General features: G+C 46.5%; 1 long non-coding RNA gene and 1 pseudogene across 2 annotated transcripts; both read right to left on the reverse strand.

Annotated features, from left to right (window-relative positions):
- Window positions 1–1,408: 1,408 nt before the first annotated feature.
- LOC311428753 lies at window positions 1,409–2,440 on the reverse strand. Its single transcript, XR_014687853.1, has 2 exons — window positions 2,356–2,440; window positions 1,409–2,144 (listed from the first exon to the last, which is right to left on the reverse strand). It is a non-coding gene; the product is annotated as an uncharacterized lncRNA (long non-coding RNA).
- Window positions 2,441–2,601: 161 nt separating this feature from the next.
- Window positions 2,602–12,981, reverse strand: LOC311428752 (zinc finger CCCH domain-containing protein 11A-like; annotated as a pseudogene). Its single transcript has 16 exons — window positions 11,848–12,981; window positions 11,286–11,463; window positions 10,966–11,085; window positions 10,063–10,186; window positions 9,430–9,632; window positions 8,624–8,743; window positions 8,006–8,086; window positions 7,601–7,711; window positions 6,806–6,868; window positions 6,438–6,539; window positions 6,169–6,234; window positions 5,158–5,649; window positions 4,856–4,932; window positions 3,975–4,167; window positions 3,165–3,334; window positions 2,602–2,750 (listed from the first exon to the last, which is right to left on the reverse strand). The product of its transcript is annotated as a zinc finger CCCH domain-containing protein 11A-like (transcript).
- Between the last annotated feature and the right edge of the window lie 7,086 nt (window positions 12,982–20,067).

Below are 20,067 nucleotides of genomic sequence, written 5' to 3' on the forward strand. Positions count from 1 at the left end.
TGCCCACCAGCACGCCGCACAGCTCTCCATCCCCCACAAACCCGTCCCGGGACACGGCCAGGAGCCGAAAACTCACCGAGGGGAATCCCCAGACCCTCCCCACTCCCCCCACACCTCCCAAATCCCCATCCCCGCCCCCTCCCCGCGGTACTCACGTTCTGCAGGTAGCGGAAGATGAGGTTCTGGGGCGCTGCGTTAAGGGCTCAGCACGGGGACGACAGTTCCGGGCTCGGGACAAGGCCCCAAACCCCACAGCGAGGCCTCAGGGCCCCGCAACAAGGCCTCAAGGCCCGGGCTGAGCCCCCAGGACCCCAGATCCGAGACCCCTGAGGTCCGAGCCGCCCCCCACCCACCTCCCTGGCACCCCCAGCCGCAGGAAGGATACGATGGGCTGCACAATCACCTTCTGCACCTTCTGGTCCTGCTCGCGTTACGCCGTGGCTGCCGCCACCTCGCCGCTCCTGCTCCCAGCACCGCAGGCAGAAGAGGCGAAGGCTGATGGTAGAACAGGGCTTGGGGTGAAGGGAAAGCGAGGGCAGGTGGGTGCAGTCTCTGAGCTCTCCTCCTCCTGATTTTGCTTTTTCTCCCCCATTACTGAGCTGGCAGAAGTCCCCGTGAAGTCCTTTGGCACGATGAAGGCCTGCGTGAGCTCCAGCAGCAGTTTCGTCCGCGGAGGTTTTCCCTGGTGGGGCCGGGGCGTCACAGCACACACACACACACACACACACACACACAGAGACGCGTGGTTTTGTCCAAACATTAAGTATTTACAACAAATTCGACAAGCGCTTTTCCTCTGCCAGCAGCAAATGCCTGAGGGCCCCCACAGCTTCACAAATCATAGCGGGAAGAGCCTACCGTGCCGCGAAAAGTTTGGAAAATAATTCAAAATTGACCTGCTAGGGGAAAAAAAACGATGGCTGGTGGCAGGGTACACAATACACCCGAATCTCAGCTCTGTCCTCCGCAGGGTCAGTGCCCATGCCCAAGCGCGATGCTGATGGCACCCGAACATTTGCTGTAGCAGGCAGCAGAGCCAGCAGCTCAGGGGAGCAAGTTTTAAAACCAAGAGGCACTTAAACAACCTTTCATCGACCCCGTAACTGCGGCAGAGTCCCGACTGCTCGCCCCGGAGTCCTCACACCAGCAAAAAGCACCAACCAAAGCCTGGGGGAACTTTGGTACAGCACAAGAGAAGGGAGTGGGGGTAGTGGAGCCGCATGGCAGAGCTGCTGCTTTTCACCATTTGATCCTCCCTGATAATTGAAAGGAAGGCTGGGTGGGCTGACCCCCACCCCCACTCCTGGCAGCAAGTTTGGTCCACAACACACTGCAATAACGATTCTGCTCCCTCCCACCCCTACAGCTTCATCATCTGACACGGGTACAGTCAAAACAATGGCATACACGAGTAAAAGTCAAGAGTTGACATAGTAACTCCAGGATTTGGCTATCAACTGTCCGAGAAATCAGAACACCGAAGCTTCACAATGTGCCCAACATCGAGTTGTGCCAAGGGCGGAGGAAGGAAGAAGCTTTACGTTTAAGCCTTCAGAGCATCGCTCCATCAGAAGATCGATTTGCAGCCACCATGGCGTGCCAATGGAGATCTTTCTGTGCCAAAAGAAGTGCTTTGTCCTCTCAATATCGAAGGTAACCACCTATAGTTACAGAACGGATGCACAAGACCTTAACTCTGACCAGCAGGGAAATTTAGGACAACTGAGCGCAGATCCTGCCAATTTCTACCACTTCGGACCGTGCTTTAAGTCTCATTGCAAAGCCTCAGTTAGAAAAAGGATCACCTCAGGGTATCTAACAAGAAGAACAGTTTTAATTTTTTTTTTTTTTTAATTCTACCATAGGACTATGCAGTTCAACTGTCAATCATCTCGGAGAGTTCAAGGAGGAGGTCATCCTCGTCCTTCCCTGGGTCTAAGTCGATTTCGGCTTCCAGTCTGCCTCCTGAGATTTCCCAAAGTAGCTTCTCAAAATCTTCATCCGCAGATAAGGGCGCGTTCCCTGTGGAACTCAGCCGGCGTGTCCGTGCCTCTTCTAGCTGGGAAGAAGCTGAGGTCGAGGTCTCGAGATCCATCTCCATCTGCTCCTCAAATCTTTCCGGGCTTCCAAGACGCACTTCAGGTCTTGGGAGAGCAAGAAAGAACAATCAGGATATGCCATTTCTTAACGGGAAATCCCTTTCCTGCAAACCGGCTCTTAAAACTGTAGGCAAGCCCTCCTACGCTTCAATCTTACACAGGGATTGTTATCAATCAACCCAGGGCTACATTTAGAGCCCGATGCGTTACCAGGTACATTTTTCAGTCTGGGGGTTTATCTGTGAAGCCAGGGCACCTGGAGTTGAGGTGGCATTCTTGAGGACCAAAAGGCAGAGGACACTACTCATCATCTATCACCTCACGAGGAAGTAGAACTTCACCTCATCCTCGTTCAGGTATTCAGACAACCCAAGAAGTCACCGGAAAGCTGTGCTGACTTGCAGCATTTCAAGAAAGCCTAATTAAGCAATCCTGCTAGCTGCTAGAAAGTGGTTTCAGGTGACTTATTCCTTTGATGGATTTGGGCTTTAATTATCTCAGAACCCTCATTTTTTCCCACATGTGACAGAACTTATGTTTCCCTGGGGATATACACTGATTAAGAAAAAGAACAAGTTGGGGTTGTCACCTGTTTTGGGGATTTTCTTCAAGTCTGATGGCTGGGACGTGCTCCGGCACGTCTGAAACACCCTAGAAAGCAGCAAAACAGTATTTATGACACATGGGTAAAAGATTCCTTAATAGCTTTTTCCTCCACACTGCTTCTCCTCTGGCATTGCGGAGCCGTGGCCAAAATACAAAACCAAGGTGCTCCTGAAGAAAGTTCACATTCACCTGGAGGTTACTCATGATCTTGTGTCTTTTAAGAACATGGCATTAATGGACAAAATCCCCCACACCAGAGAAATCACAGCATCAGAGTACCGGTTAAAGAGTGCCATTCATCTCATAAATACAGAAGGGTTCTACAAGCATCCTGGAGACAGCTACTGGATTTCAAAGGAAACAGAAGGCCTGCAGAACGTTTGAGTTTTCCACCTTTTCAAATAGAGGAGGGTAGAAATTTAACAAGGGATCCATCGCTGCATTAGCCCCTGGCCTTACCATGGCTGCTTTTCTGGCTGGAGGTCCCATCATGTCAGCATCAAAGGCAGTCTGTAGTTCCACAGCTGCTATGGCAGAGGGATAACTCCCAGGTGCCTTACGTTTCAGTGCCTTCTTCTTGGGGAAAGTGACTTTCCCACGCGAAGGCTTCGCAGGTGTCATAAAGTTGGCTAGAGTAAAAGCAAGAGAGAACTGATACAGTCTTGCTCTGCCTCAGGAAAAATCCAGGTTCTCTTAATCATTTCCACAGTCCTTCTACACACTTAAATGCATTTGGCCAGCACAATTACACCGCCATTGCCTGGATTCTCAGGAATCTTTTCCACATAGGAAACTCTGTCTACCAACAAGCCATACAAAGGAACAAAGAAACCGAAGAGCTACAGTAAATAATAATCCAGGACAAGGGAAACCTCAGACACATAGCAATCCTAAGTGCAAGCTAGGTTCACAAATATAGACGGCTTTTATATTTAAAGTCCTGCTCCCGCTAGGAAAGGAAAAAGCAGCAGTTATAGTAGGACAAGAGTGTATGCAACTGTTGTACCAGCTTCCTCTCCCTTGCAGTGATGTCCCACAGTTAAGTTGTTCTACAAAGTCCACATTTGTAGTGTCATTTTCTAGTCTCCCGTTCCTTACCTAACATCTGGCTGGCAGGAAAAGAAACAAACTAAGAAAAAGAAAGTACACCCTTCGCTTCGTAGCACTGCGTGGCAAAATGCACCCAGCCAGAGTTACAGCATGAGAATTGTCATCTTCTGTCTGTATTTCAGAAGACAACCTAAGTAACTCTTAACCTTCAACACTTACTTTTAGCTTCCTGGCCCTGAAATTGAGCTGCCACTTTCCCTGCTGGTTCAGTATTAAAGAAGCCAGCAGTAGATTTGACAGCAGCTTCCTCCTGCCGAAGCTTCTCTTGTTGTTTTCTCTGTTGCCACTTCTCCCACCGTCTCTCTTCAAAGCTCTTCTCTGGACATTTACGAGTTCCACTCTGCTGAGTGGGCTAGAAGGAAAGAAAAGGAGTGCATGAATAGGACAAAAAAAAAAAAAAAAATCCGTGGAGATTTCGTTAAGAAAATCTGATCAGCAATCCCTCCAAAATGGTCTTGATGTGGAACTGCATATTAATATTGTTCAGGTTACTGTTGTGTTTTTTTTTCTCCATAAAATTCTGCCTGTAACAAGAGCCATGCTTTACTACGGACGCAGTCTCACATATCTGCAATATCCACTATGGCAAGCTTCTTTAAACAGCTAGGGTGTTCTGCTGTACATCTATTTATCACATTCTTTTTAAGCAGCAGAAAGTCATACAAGTTCCCCTATACAGTATCCACTGACAGATTGATTTCCTTGAACACAGAACTCTGGCCTTCTGTATTAAATCCTTCATGTCTGACAGATCAAGTCAGTAAGAACAAAAACAATTCCCTCCACGTTAACTGTGTAGATTTCAGCTGGTGCTAACAGGGTTTCTTTGTTGCTGTGGTATAGACAGACTGATTCCAAGTTTGAGGATTACAGAGCTGTCTGGAAATGCTGCTGGCGATAGGATTTAGACTGCACTGCAGCTCCTACCAGCTGCTGAAGGGTAAGAATACACTCAAGAGGGTGGCACACGGTGAGTAACAAAACTTGTCAGAATTATCAGAAATTGTACGAATGTATGTGTGTCTTCACAGAGGACTCACCTGTACATCAGGTCCAGAGGAAAGTTTAGGAAAAGGCCGGTTCAATTCCACTGCCTTCTTTTCTTCTTTTTCAGGTGCTTTAAAAAAAGACAAAAAAAAGTGTTGTCAACGGCAGAAATAAAGAAAGCTGGGTACTTGTTTCCTTTGTGCATTTATTTCCTTGTGTCCCATGAGAGAGAGAGAGAGAAAGGCTACAATGTGCAAGCCATTCAGCATTTATCCATGAAGCAGATCCTGAGCAAACTGAACTTGCTCAATATGGGAAGCACCTCACTGGGGCAGGCATTAAAGCATCTTATTACCTGTTAGTTTTGTGCTCCATAAAGATTTCTGCTCTGCTGGGGCAGGTCCGGGTTGTGCTGAGGGAGCTGGCACATCTCCTTCACTCTGCTGCATCCGCAGAGCTTTCTCACGCTTTATTTCTTCCAAGGTTTTAACACGCACTTCTCCTTCCGGCTTGACTTTTCCTGCCGGCTCCTTCGCCTGCCCTTTGCTGGGCCCGGACAGAGCGAGCTGCTTCTTGGACTCACCCTGAATTTTGCTCTTGCTATGGCATTCTCCTGCTTTTTTCTTCTCTTCTACCAAGCGATTATTCTTTTTTTCGGACAAGGCTTCAGAGAAAGTTTGGATGCGACCTGCACGAGCAGCTCTTGCCCCTGCGCTGGAATCTTCAGTTTTACCATGCCCTTCAGCCTCGGCTTTGGCTTGAGTTTCGCGTCTCTGAAGAGCTTTCTCACGACGGATTTCCTCCAGTGTTTTCACATGGATCTCTCCCATCGGCTTGGCAGCCTTCCCTGTCATCATCAAGAAATGAGGAGAAGCACCAACATTTAAAGAGAGTCCAGCAATATTTTAAGTCTCCAAAATTTGTCAGAGCACTAAGGAAAACTCATCTTGAGCGTTCCCAATAATGCATCTTAGAACAATATCCTTAGGACAACATTCTCCTCCTCCTCTGAGCCACTTGTATTTTGAAGACCAGCCCTATCCAGAGAGAACTGCTACACAGAAATGCTGCTTTACTTTATTACTTTTTCAGACTGCATTTCAAATTCCTGCTCCTGGCAGTGGTTCTATTCTAATTGTACGTAACGGTTCACAGAAGCAGCTAAAAACCTCGACAAGGCACAAGTAGAAAATAAACACACACCTAGAGCCAGAGTTCTGATAGTGGCTGTCAGAAGAGCTTCAGCACTCAAGCAAGAGGCGTCAGTTCTTTGTTTTCGTTTAAATTAGTTTGTAGGGATGTATGAAAGCAGTCCAAGTTCGTGGAAAGGAAGGAGGAGAAAGCATATTTAATATCTAGCTGTTACCTCTCTCAGTACTGGTCTGCTTAGGAGGTAATCCCAGCCTGTCCTTCAGAGACTTGGGAACTCGAACTGCAAAACAGAAAAAGAACGAATTAGGGAGGCTGCATAATGTCAACTTCAGGTTCACATTTCAAAACAAGACAGGAAAGGTGACTTTGAATCCCAGTGATTACGACCTCAGCCAACATGCAAAAAGAAACATCACTGGAAAAGGACAAACAGAAAGACTAAATACGAAACCCAGGAATCCAATCCAGATGCCCGTTTAGTACCTGTCTCTCTCTTGGGTGCTTTGTCAGCATTTCCCGGAGCCTCTACCTTCTTCCCCAGCCTTTCAGCAAGGCTGCGCTTCACTGGAAGGCTGCTTACATCATCTTCAGAGAAAACAAGGAATATTGTAAGAACTTTTCTTTGCAGGAAGGTTTGAGAACAGTCAACAATAAGCTTCTCTTTTTCAAGCATATTTTCATAGAATTGCCTTTCAGCTGCTAAATGATTCATTTATTTATTTATTTGCCATTTCTGCCGTCAACACAGATCTCCACTGCAATGTATTTTCCTTTCATACATCACAAATACTCTTTAATGCAGTCATATATAGAAGGCAGCACCTACGTAACAGCTCGTAAAAAGTTCTTACCTGCAGAGGCTTTCCGTTTTCCTTGTCTATCAGCAAGATCTACTCGAACCACAGGTTCCTCCCCTAAAACAAAAGGGAATTTTTTTTTCTATTTCACAGAAACCAGTAGCCAACAGAAATAGTATCCTGTTAGCCCATGTCCAAAAAACCCCAGTCAGACACTCTTTTGACAGCTAAACCACATAAACTCATATTTTAACTACAATTAACATAGAAAAAAAATATTAATAGTCTCAGTGCTTGCTTCAAATTCCAGCTGAGATAGTAGAGAGTGAATCTGAGTCTGCTTGACACCTATACTTTGTGCAGAACAAAGCTGCATAAGCAAGCAGAATATTCTTAGGTACAAATGCTGAGAAATATTCCTTTCTAAGGTGAATGTCTACGAGTAAAAGTACTTCCACACTTTTTTCCCTTTAAAAGGCATTTGCACAGCTCTAAACAATTTATATACAAACTCCTGTCATACTGCGTCCACACCTGCCACTGTACGCCTCTTTAATGCTTCAGAAATTGCTTCTTATATAGCACTGGCTTCTACAGCTCTTTCTTCTCGTTACTCTTCTGTTTTTCAGTTACCCCCCTATTTGCATACTGACACTTTTTTTTTTTTCTCCTGCCGCTGCACTTAACCTGAGCACCAAATCTTTCCAGTACAACCAGGGACTTTAAGCATAAAAGCACGTTTTGAACAGAAGGCAGCACCAGAAGGCTAACATGGGTGAATTGTTTTAAGTATTGCTTAACCCTCCAGTTTAGGAGTAATGAAATCAAAACAAAAGCATTCATTATTACCTTTCTTGGAAGACACTGTCACAGTTCTCACCACTGTCCGGACATTTTCCTCTTCTGGAGCAGGAAAAATCATAGAATCAACGGGACGAAGAGACGATCTTGAAGAACCTTCTGTTCAGAGCAACCAAAACATAAGGAAGTTTACCCAACATAAAAAACTATCACAAAGAACAAAAAACTTTAAATGACTTGTTACTGTCAAAAATACAGCAAGCAGAGCATGTAAAGAAGAGAGGTGACTAATTTGCCTCTGGTTGCCCTTTGAACTCCCATTTAGAATACCAGCTGGCTGAGAATCAGGTTGCTTTATGCCCCCAGCTAAAAATGGAAGTCTGTCCCTCAAGCAGCTCCCAGTCACCATCACCTGCCGTGAACAGGATAAGAAAGTAGGGAATATTAACTCACCACCGTGTCTCTTATTTTTTTCCTTCATCTTCTGCCATTTGATTTCCTCAAGTGTTTTTATTCCAAAATTCAGATTGCCCTCTGAAAACAGGAAACAGTTCATGAGACAGGCTTAGAGGCACTCACTGAGGACCACAGGTCCTCAGGCTTCTTAGCGCTCAGGAACTTTCTGAAGTATTTCGAATAAAGCCTGTCAACACTCCTCACAAGTGAAAGAGCCATAGAACCAATGGCATTTTGCCCCTCCTTTCATCCTTCAGGGTTCAAAATGTAGTTTTAATTTTAATCCATTTACACGATATTAGATCCACATTTTAATCCATTTACACGATATTAGATCCCTCTATCGTTAGATATGGCTTATCAACAGTGGTTGCAAGGCTGCACGTGCAGCCATTTAAACTCCATGCTGTGGCCCTGTTTTGTTCTCCAAAAGTAAAGAAAAGGAGTTCACCTTTCTGACCCAATGGGCACATGATGGTATTAATGGCAGAAATGAGATCATGGAAATAACCGACTCCATTCAGCACCCCTACATTTTGTTGTGTTTTTACACCACGCTGCTTTTGACTTAACTGTCAAGTTCTTCTGATTTATCCTACTAAGGTGCTGGCATACCTTGTTTAGTAGTAGTAGAACTGCCTTTCCGAGTGGAAATCACCCGTAATCCATTTTTGCCTTCTGCAGCTGGATGCTGGACGGGAGTTTTAGTTTCTTCTCCTTCCTCAGAAAGTTGGTCTGAAGGGGAAAAATCGATTCAGTTATGCATAGACCAGGTTGGTCATGATTACGTAGCTCATGCAGTGACACTTCAGCCCATGGTTCATATAAAAAACTTTGTTGCTGTTTTGTTTTGTTTGTTTGTTTGTTTGTTTGTTTGTTTGTTTGTTTTTAAACAGCTACACTGACCTGATGAACTCCTAAGTAGAATACACTAGGACAAAACATCTAGGACTCTAGATTCTCTCTGCAGCTTTAACTACTACACAACACATTGCTCTTCAGACAGAAAAAAGAAATTTCCTTCCTAGTTTCACATAGAACTTTACACAAAAGACCAGCTAAAGCCAGGAGTGGTTCTAAGCTTTCCTCCAACGTTTCAGCTTCTGTCCACTGACTGCCAGACAAAGCCACCAGTGACCTGGCCAGACTGCCTGCCCTATCGCTAGTCAGACCTCAGGTCATCTGTGATTTATACATCCATTTACAGCACAGATTCCTTCCAAGAACCAAAGATTTAACACATTCATTTACAGCACAAATTCCTTCAAGAACCAAAGATTTAACACATTCATTTACAGCACAAATTCCTTCAAGAACCAAAGATTTAACACATTCATTTACAGCACAAATTCCTTCAAGAACCAAAGATTTACACAATCATTTACAGCACAAATTCCTTCCAAGAACCAAAACATGCTCACCATCATCATCTTCATCATCATCTGCAGCATTGATTACAACTGGAGGGTGTGTAGGGCTTGGGACATTTTCAGAGTTTTCCACTTTCGTCACCCCCTTAGCTGTGGAGAGGGATTTGACTGGACAGAAAGTTTGTTTTGCTGCAGTGACATCTGAGCCACTTTCAGATCATCGTCCGCGCACTCAGGCGGACTTGGCAGTGTAGCTAGAGGAAGACGAGGATCATCGGTAATATGGCAGTTTAAAACTTTGACCACAATGCAAAGAGATGGTAGCAAAGGCAGATAACCCGCACAGACAACGAATTCAGCATCTCCTTTTGCCCATCCCATCACTGCTTACGCCGTGAACAATGACTTCCCTTCCAACAACACCACATCTCCCTACCACCCAGCAAAAGAGGAAACAACAGGAAGCAAACTGCAAGGCAAACATCACACTAAGCAAAGAGAAGCTGAGCACGAAAGCAGAAAACAAACACCAGCAGTACACTCGGTGCAGTACACCTATGACTGCAGACCTTTTCCTGCCCTCACAAATGAACAGTTACCTGACGCCCCCTACAGGATTGGCACCCACTAAGTATTACTCAAAATTAACTCTTCAGCGCTTAAAGAAAAAGGACCTAAACTCACTCTTGCTTGGTGGTAAGAACTGTCCATCGATGTAACGTCCCTTTGCATGATGAAAAGCACAGTTGGCTTTCTGACAGCCTCCCGGCTGGTTCTCCCAGTAGCAAGGAATCTCACTGCGCTTTTTCTGAAGACAGAAAGAAAGAAAAGCTCGTGATAACATGCACCTGAGGCTTGCAAAGAGATGCACAGCTCCAGATCGTGACAGCTGTCACAACACAGTGCTGAAACATCATTCCAAAGGTCAGTTTCTCAGTTAAGTGTAGTATTTCTGGGCATATTCACAAAGTTTGCATAAGCTGTAACCACTATGCACATTTAGTTTGGTCATCACTCAGTTTGAGAAGACAGGCACTCTCAGACATCAGTTGAGGGTGGCTTAAACTAATACACCTAGGATTATACTAGGATTATTCAGAGGGAAAAAGAACATCTGAAATTGCCTAGGTTAACCCTGTCTAGAACTACTTCTTGGACACTTAGTTCTGCTGCACCTTTAACTTTCCCCACTTCCTACCCCAGGCAGCTACAACAGCGTTATCTGAAGGACTGTGGGTCAGAAGACACCTGATAGTTCATTATCAAGCCTGCTCCCATGAGGATAGAACAGCCTGTTTATTACCCCCCTGCTCCAGCAGGTTTTAGCAGTCTATTTAACAGCTATTCTGCATCTCTTGAGAAAACTGTCAGCATCTAATAAAAAAAAATAAACAAATATCTTGCTAAGACATACCTAAGGCATTGATTTTATTTCCCTCTGCTTCCTCCCACCCCCTCTCTTGGTAACAGAAACCAGTATGATTTTGAAGCAAACAAATCTATCCTGCAAAAGCACAATCAGTACACCTACGGCACTGAAAAATGCTTTTGTGGATTTATTTTGAGAACACATTGTTAGGCACTCACGTCAATTTCCATGTGTCTGAATCGGCAGACATTCCTGAAACAACGACCCTCCTGCCACAGCTTGCAGACCGTCTCATTGCCCAGAGCAGCTTCGCAGTGGCGGTAGGCACATTTGTCTCCCTGGAACCAAAAGGAAACCAACAAGGAAAATAGAGTACAGCCTCAAAAATGGCCATGCTGCTGCCTCATGTTGCTACAACTGAATTCACAAACTATCTGGTTCTCAAGTTAACCAAAGACCAGTGTGCTTCCTCCTCCTAATCTACTCCTTCCTGAAAAAAAAAGGAAAAAAAAGCAAGGCAAAGGAAAGCCAGCCATACCTTGCTACAGGTAGAATAGAAATAGAAGTAGCAATCGTCTCCTTGTTTAGACATGCCGACGAGTTCTGCTAACAAGCTCGGGTTCTCTCCACAGGGACTTCCTCTGCTCTTGGAGAGAGCTGTCTTCACCCTTGCTTGGGCTGAAAGTCTTCTACTGGCTTGTGATCAGTGAAATCTTCTTTTTAAAAGTAACCCGAAAGAAAGTAACAAGTGAAAAATAATGACGAACGGACATTTTTCCAGCTTTCTTCAGTTAATCAAATCAAGTTATCAGTCTCTCAAAGAGAGCAAAGCCTTGAAATCAGCTGTTACATGAACTAACTAAATATTAAAGTTCTGTAAAGCTGCCAGGAGCTTTGTCAGCAAGCGTTCTCTTCCACGTCCTCAATAATATGACCTGGAGCACATCTGGAAGCCTGAAAACGGAGTCACTCCTTAAAAAACCACCTGATGATACATGCAAGTCAATAATCAACTGTGGCTACAAATAACTTCTCTAGAACACAGTTAGGACGCATTAAACAGCACGTTCCAGGCCCTGTGGGTCTTCGATTTCACCTACCTGGACAACCTCAGCAAAGTTATCGATCTTCAAAGGCTTCCAGTTAACTGCTCCTGTAGGCCGAACCAAGACTGAATCCGTGAATTAATAATAAAGGGGTAGGAAGAATTTTCCTCCTCACTTTGCCAAGGGAACCTCTCATCCACAATTCAAACATAGGATGCGCTTTTAAACAGCTTATAACTAAGAGAGGAAGCAAGTCCATTTGAATGCTCTCTCAGACTGGATGCAGCCAGGGTTAGTTAGCTCTTCAAAAAAATAAAAAACAAAAACCAAAACAAAACAAAAACAAAAAAAACAGCGCATTTAGAGATGAACTCGTGATTCAAAGTGGCTGCAAAAATGAGGCTCCATCTTCCACAGCCGGACAATTTAACTTTTTTTTTTTTTTTTAATTTAAAATTCAGCATGTTCCAATCTCTGGTCTTCAAGATTTCTTCACCTATTAAGAAAACACAAAAACCTTTCCCCGTCTTTATTACCTGTACAGCAAAAAACATACCAGTGCATCTAAATCCACAGATGTGCATACGCATACACACATCTGTGTTTATACACACACGAGGAGGGAGTGAGAGAAAGTTAGCGAGAGCGACAGTGAAAATCAGAATTTTTGCCTTTTCGACACAGAGAGCGCGTAAAAATTCTCTCATTTTGAGGGAACTAGAAAAAAATGGAGGCTCTACAAAAGATTTTGATGAGTATGCCTTCGAGGCCGATGCTTTGTAACATGAGGGATCTGGGGGCCAGCACACAAATATGCATACGGATGTACATGCATACAGGATAAACATATCTATACACACAAGCGTGCACAGTAGATGTTGTATGATCTCCATATCGAGAACAACTCGTAGCCCTGATCAGACACGTAGAGTTGCAATCAATTAACAGCAGCAAGACAGCAGATCAAGGGTACAGCAAGCTTTGAGAGGCAGGGGAATGCTCACTTTGCCAGTGGCATGGCTGCATGATACCAAGGATTTTGGATTACTTTGATTTTTTGGAAGCAATTTGGTTTTTCTTTCTGCGCCGTAGCAAATACCACAGGTTTGCCATCACGTGCTGTTCCCTAATCCATATATCCATCATCATCCATTGCTGCAGGATCATGAAAGGTTAGAGAAGACGACTTAGTTCCAATTTAACAGCCAATGAGTTTTCGATGAGCAGAGCTGCAACAGATTTTATTTCGCCACAAGCATTTTTTTTTCTTTTTTTCTGATATGAAGTCAGAAATTTTGATTTATTTTTTTTTAAAGACACTAAATGTCACAAAACCTGCAACCAGTTCAAATTAGAGTGATTCTGAATCCTTTCAATAAAACGCTGCACATTTCTGTGCAAATTATTTCTGACTCTTCTGGACAAAAGTGGATGAAATAGTTCTTACAAATTAATAATAAAAGGTTGGAAGCTTTTACTCACACAAACACTAGTGAATTTTCCAGGAAATATTGTTTTGGCAGGGAATTTTCCCAAATCTAAAATAAAGAGAGGAAAAGTTGGGTTCTCATATTAGTTACTGCTTTTGACTGCTGGACAAAGGGAATAAAAACAGTAGTTAAGTGCAAGGTTTCCTTCTCTTCTTTAGTATGGATAGGAATCGTCACTTTGGACCTTTAGCACCTTCAGAAACACACCCAGTGCCATGCAGGTTCCTCTGCAGCTACTTCTAACAATTACTGGTGCTCCTTAGCATGGAAGTTTGACTCAAAACACTCTCCAGATTTAGCTCTTTTGACTGCCCAAGGAGCTCATCATTTTGCTTGTTGCCTTCCATTTTCCTGAACAGACCGGGAACGCTGTTCAGAATCTGAATGGATCTGGTCCATTCAGATTGGAAAGCTGAATGGACCAGATCAGAAGCTTTTTTTTTTTTTTTTTTAAACTGACATCTGCCAACATAGCAATCCAAGCGCTAAACCAACTGAAGTTGCCCCTGAAAGCCTGAATAAAAGTGAGTAACTCTGGTGCACTCAGCAGGTCTGTAATAGAAGTTGGTAAGGGTTTTAGATTTCTTTTTTTTGCTCCAGGGTGCTGGTAAAATTTTTGCATTAAGAGATTTTGAACCTTTTGTACCAAAGAATTAGAGATGCGCTACAGTGCCAGTAGCTGGGGGTCTGGAAATACACACCAACAAGTGTCATAAGCTTTGCCTTTGCTGAAGGAAGATGAATAGTACAAAGAAAATCTGTCTAGTTTGTTTTACAGGCTTGTCTTTCTCAGTACGGAACAAACTGACCTCCCTGGTCGAACTTTGCAGTGCCTATTCTGCCTTTGTCCTGCAGAGAAGAGCAAGAAAGGAACAAATCTATTTTTGCACCCCAAAAACGCATTAGAGGAGGATTATCACACCCACCTAAGGGTACTTCCTTGTTTGTTTATAAAGCACAAAGCATTTCTCTTGGACAGTCTCTCTTGCTGGCCTCTTTTGTGCCTTCCATTTATAATAAAGATATTAAGATGCTTACCCCTTGCTTGTTTTTTTTTTGTTTGTTTGTTTGTTTGTTTGTTTTTTTAAAGAACAGCGGAAGTGGAGAGTCGGATGACAAGCAAGAACAAACACTAGAAACTCCTTGTTCTGCCCCTGCTTTTTAATCACCCAGCATCACCCCGGCTGCAAAACAGCCTCTGCTGATTTACCTGCTTGTTAAAGCACCCCACAGGCTGCAAGTGCGGTGTGCTAGGTGTCAAGTTATATTTAACGGTGCACACGTAACCATTCATCTTCCCACAGTCGAAGCACAGAACAGCCTCTTGCTAACAGAACTCATCCCTGCTGCTGCAAGAAACCTCAAGGCCTGCAGGAAAACCTCAAGCTAAGAGTTCCAAAGCAAAAGCAGAAAACGCATCATTTGTACTCTTTCTATTTGAGGGAATTCTAGCTGCTAAACGCTGCCTACATCTGAGGGCACGTTCTGAGGCTGCCGGGAAGGACACTCAACACCCACTGACAGCAGGAGTGCAAAGATGCCAGCCAAGAAGGCAAAGGTTAGAGCTGAACGCTGCCTCAGCTTCCTCCAGCAGCCAGCTGGGGGTCACCTTTCACCACGCTCTCTGAGACTCGGAGCCCCGAGTTACCGCAGCCGCCACGTACAGCTGCTCCTTGCTGGCCCAAACTACTTGAAGAGTCTTCAAACTTCAGGGACCTGTTTTATGACAGCCTCAAGATCAAATTCATCTGTTCCTGAAGGCGCTGATCGTCCTGCTGTTTCTGTAGCTGTCAAAGAACAATCCTGAACTGAGGCACTCGTCTGATCAAACAGTGCTTCGGCACAGATTTGTCTTTAGCTTGACACATCAAGGTGAAGAGGAATCGATTCTTGCAAGCAACCTCTCAAGCAGGGATCTAATAAGGTGACCAAACGACAGATCTGTTGTGCAGATCTGAGCACGTCACTCTGCAGGGAATCACTTTCAAGCCTAAGATGTTTCACCCATCTCCCTGCCCCAGAGCGACACAAGGAAAGCTCTTAAGCAATTGCTAGCCTCTCCTCAGTGCTCACGAGTCCCAAATCACTAATTTTACAATATATAAACCATGGCAGCTGGCACCTAGATGGCACACGGTGACACTGCACACGTTGGCAGTGTCGTCAGGAGCTGGAAAGTCAGGGGTGAGGGGGTTAAGGGAAAACCACACATCAGTTTAGCAACTTGGCTCCCGTAGGATACTTCCTACGGCAGGAGTTTTAGCAAAGTCCCTCCCTCAGAGGGACCTGCTGGCTAATTAAAACGGGACTTCTGCTGGAGCAGTCAGAAGGCAGCAGGGTATCAGGAGATATCCAGTGGGCATCACCGTCAGTCTGTGGCAGTTTGGGGTCCAGGTATCAGTGGTTACGCGTGGTTTTCTCTGCTTCACTTTCTCCAAAGCTGTGAAAAAATAGTTCTTTTACAGCACTGTACAGTCACACGTTACGGATGGAACCAGCTGCATCAACTTCCAGAACGACGGTGTTGGAAAAAGGTGCCTTTGGTGGTCAGGAGCACAGCAGCTCTGGTGAGGTGTTATTTAAGTGTGTTCTTACATCTGAGTTTCCTCATAGCAGTATGGAGCTGAGGGGGTTCAGGTTTCCCAGGTAAGATTGATGGTTTTTCTCCTACCAAGCACCAGCTCAGTATACAAAGCTCTGTTAATAACACCCAAGCGTGTAGATGTTAAACTGAAACTCCTTTTAAACCTATTTGTTGTTACGAAAATAGCTTCATACACCATCTTCACAGGGTAAAAATTCACATGGAAGGACAAAAAAACCCAGAAGCGCTTCCTGAGCTTCAGTTTACCAACAGCACCATCGGATTTAGATCCTGGCCTGGCAGCCAGGATGCAGGGTCTGTAAGCATTGCTGCGATGTGCAAGTGCCAAGGCAGGTTTCTGGCCTGCCCTGAATAAAATACCTTTTTTTTTTAATACAAACAGCGTGCCAGGTACGCTGTAATGCCAATGTGCCAGCTCAATAGAGGATGTCAAACAACAGAGGCGTTTATCCTAATTTCTGGCATGAAAACACTTTTAACAGCATTCTTTTCATGAAGAAAACCCTCTCTATCTTCTCCAATGCTCCAGGATCTGCTGCAGCTGCAGCAGCTGCGCTGGTACAACCCACATCTTTGCCAAATCTTTTCAATAATTGTGCTTTACCTCGGCAATGTTGAGGTCACTCCTCTTCCTCCTCCAGCTGAGCAAGCAGCTCGCTGGCTCTGCCACACCGCAGGTGCGGAAGCGAAAGCTGGGAACACAGGAATCAAACTCTCAGTGCTCACGAAGCCACCAGGGCAGAGGGCTGACACAGAGGCACCCCGGATCCGCTCTCCCTCCCCGCTGCGAGGCTCGCAGCAGCCCCAACCCGAAGCGCACACAATGCTTCGCATGGTGATGTCACCGCTGATTCTGAGTCCACACGTGAGGATCTGCTTCACCACTCTCAACGTTGGTGTTGGTTTTTGATTTTTGTTTTTTTTTTTCTTTTAAACATTCTCAGCTTATGGGAAACCATCAGGTAAACCACAGATCGCTAGGGAAGAAGGCCCACACGAGGGAAGTCCGTGCTTTTCTTCCAGGCAGTGGCACGTGCTTTAACACGCTGCGTTCGACAAAGCAGCTCTCCCCGTTTTGCTCAGTGGCAACAGGCACGACTGCAACGCACACAGCTCTAGGCAGCACCTGCAGGTCCCAAACCCTTAACCCGTTTTTAGAGAGCACCAATTTTTTAAGTAGTGCTTTTCCCTTAATCCATGACCCCTTCTTTCCTTTATTTCTATCGGGTGGCTCTCCTCCATTTTCCTCCTCAGTGTCTGAGCAGACACTGGGAATCGTTTCCGGAGGAAGGGCACTGCTGAAGCTCCTCCATCTACTCTCCGAGAAAAGAGAGTATGTTAAAGAATACATCTTTCCTTTCTTTTCCCTTTTTTAAATACAATTTCTGAAATCAACGCTGCGGCCTGGCAGCAAATACCTACGGGACTAAAGATGATTCCTCATCCTCACTGTAACGTTGTAGTTAACCTCCCAACGAACCCATCTCCCCAGGAAGCGGCCATTTGAGATGGGAAGGGGCAGAGCAAGAGGAAGCTCTCCTTAGCCTAGCTCTTCCCCCAACACCACCTCGCCACCCAGCACCAAATTCAACTCACCTGCTCCGCCCGATCACTCGAACGGGCGTCCGACGCTGGCACACGCCGCAGCGGTGGTTCTGACGTGCCTTAAATCACCTCTCCGCAGAATATCTCGGGTCTGTACGCTCAAATAACGCAGTATTTGAGAAATAACGCCCAGAGCTCACACTCTGAGTGCAGCCCAACAGCACCGAAGCACCGGTAGGCTAAACATTCTGAACCTGGCAACAAGGCTGACCCAAGCAACAGCACGGAACCCTTCTGCACCTTCAGCGTGGACATCAGCGTAAGGAAACACAGACCTCCTCGATCCAAATTTTAAGCGAGAAACGCAAAAGGTCACCCAACCGGCTTGTTTTCAGCAAGCTAAAGGAGAAATTAAGGCGACAACCGGGTGCATCCAGAGTTAGTCAGATCCTGAAGGCAGTTCCTTGGGGGAACGGAGGAGCAACGCGCCAGATGAAGGCTGCCTTACAGCGCACCCCTTAGAGGCACTGCTACAGAAGGAAGGCAGAAGGTTGGAACTCGAAAGAACTCGCAAGGTGCCCGTTAAGGGGGAAATCTTTCATTTTTTTCTCAGCAGAACCTCCCCTCTCCCCCCCCCTCATGAAGGCAGACCGGGGACTCTTTGCTTCCTTAGGGAGAGGGCAGGGACGGGGCAGGGTGGTGGGACAGAAGGCCAGAGGGTCGGATGGATGGACAGACAGCCGGACAAAGGGCCCAGCAAGGCCTGACGAAGGGCTCAGGAGCAGGAGGGAAGGGCAGGGCGAGGGGAAAGGCAGAGAAGTACAAATCTTTTTTTCCTTGTGATAACTTTTCTTGACCAAAAAACACGATTGTGAATGAGGCAAAATGAAAGATGTAACATGGGGACGTGCGGATACTCACGATGATGCAGCCTTCTATCCGCATGTTCACCTGCTCATAGAGCCACACCTGGATCCTCGACCTCTGCAGAACAAAGGAGGAGAGTAAGTCGGGCCACAAACACTGAGCACTTTTGTTCTCTCATGTGTTCAGAAATACCTGCTAGCCACAGCCACGACAGCTCCCAAACGCTCCGAGGAGCAACTCTCAGGGGCAGTTCCAATGAGCAATCTGACATGTGAACGTTATACCATCGGGTGAATACTACACGTTTGGTGAAGAACACGTTTCCAGTCACAAGGGAACACCCCTGCACGCCCAGCTACACGAGGGGGAAACGCCGGGCTCCTTGTGCCCACCAGCATGCCGCACAGCTCTCCATCCCCCACAAACCCGTCCCGGGACACGGCCAGGAGCTGAAAACTCACCGAGGGGAATCCCCAGACCCTCCCCACTCCCCCCACACCCCCCAAATCCCCATCCCTGCCCCCTCCCCGCGGTACTCACGTTCTGCAGGTAGCGGAAGATGAGGTTCTGGGGCGCTGCGTTAAGGGCTCAGCACGGGGACGACAGTTCCGGGCTCGGGACAAGGCCCCAAACCCCACAGCGAGGCCTCAGGGCCCCGCGACAAGGCCTCAAGGCCCGGGCCGAGCCCCCTGAGGTCCGAGCCGCCCCCCACCCACCTCCCCGGCACCCCCCAGCCGCAGGAAGGATACGATGGGCTGCACAATCAACTTCTGCACCTTCTGGCCCTGCCCGCGGTACGCCATGGCTGCCACCGCCTCGCCGCTCCTGCTCCCAGCACCGCAGGCAGAAGAGGCGAAGGCTGATGGTAGAACAGGGCTTCTTGGGGTGAAGGGAAAGCGAGGGCAGGTGGGTGCAGTCTCTGAGCTCTCCTCCTCCTGATTTTGCTTTTTCTCCCCCATTTCTGAGCTGGCAGAAGTCCCCGTGAAGTCCTTCGGCACGATGAAGGCCTGCGTGAGCTCCAGCAGCAGTTTCGTCCGCGGAGGTTTTCCCTGGTGGGGCCGGGGCGTCACAGCACACACACACACACACACACACAGAGACGCGTGGTTTTGTCCAAACATTAAGTATTTACAACAAATTCGACAAGCGCTTTTCCTCTGCCAGCAGCAAATGCCTGAGGGCCCCCACAGCTTCACAAATCATAGCGGGAAGAGCCTACCGTGCCGCGAAAAGTTTGGAAAATAATTCAAAATTGACCTGCTAGGGGAAAAAAAACGATGGCTGGTGGCAGGGTACACAATACACCCGAATCTCAGCTCTGTCCTCCGCAGGGTCAGTGCCCATGCCCAAGCGCGATGCTGATGGCACCCGAACATTTGCTGTAGCAGGCAGCAGAGCCAGCAGCTCAGGGGAGCAAGTTTTAAAACCAAGAGGCACTTAAACAACCCTTCATCGACCCTGTGACTGTGGCAGAGTCCTGACTGCTCACCCCGGAGTCCTCACACAGGCAAAAAGCACCAACCAAAGCCTGGGGGAACTTTGGTATAGCACAAGAGAAGGGAGTGGGGGTAGCGGAGCCGCATGGCAGAGCTGCTGCTTTTCACCATTTGATCCCCCCTGATAACTGAAAGGAAGGCTGGGTGGGCTGACCCCCACCCCCATTCCTGGCAGCAAGTTTGGTCCACAACACACTGCAATAACGATTCTGCTCCCTCCCACCCCTACAGCTTCATCATCTGACACGGGTACAGTCAAAACAATGGCATA

Source organism: Aythya ferina (genome assembly GCF_964211825.1).
Source record: "Aythya ferina genome assembly, contig: HAP1_SCAFFOLD_134, whole genome shotgun sequence".
NCBI lineage: Eukaryota > Metazoa > Chordata > Aves > Anseriformes > Anatidae > Aythya > Aythya ferina.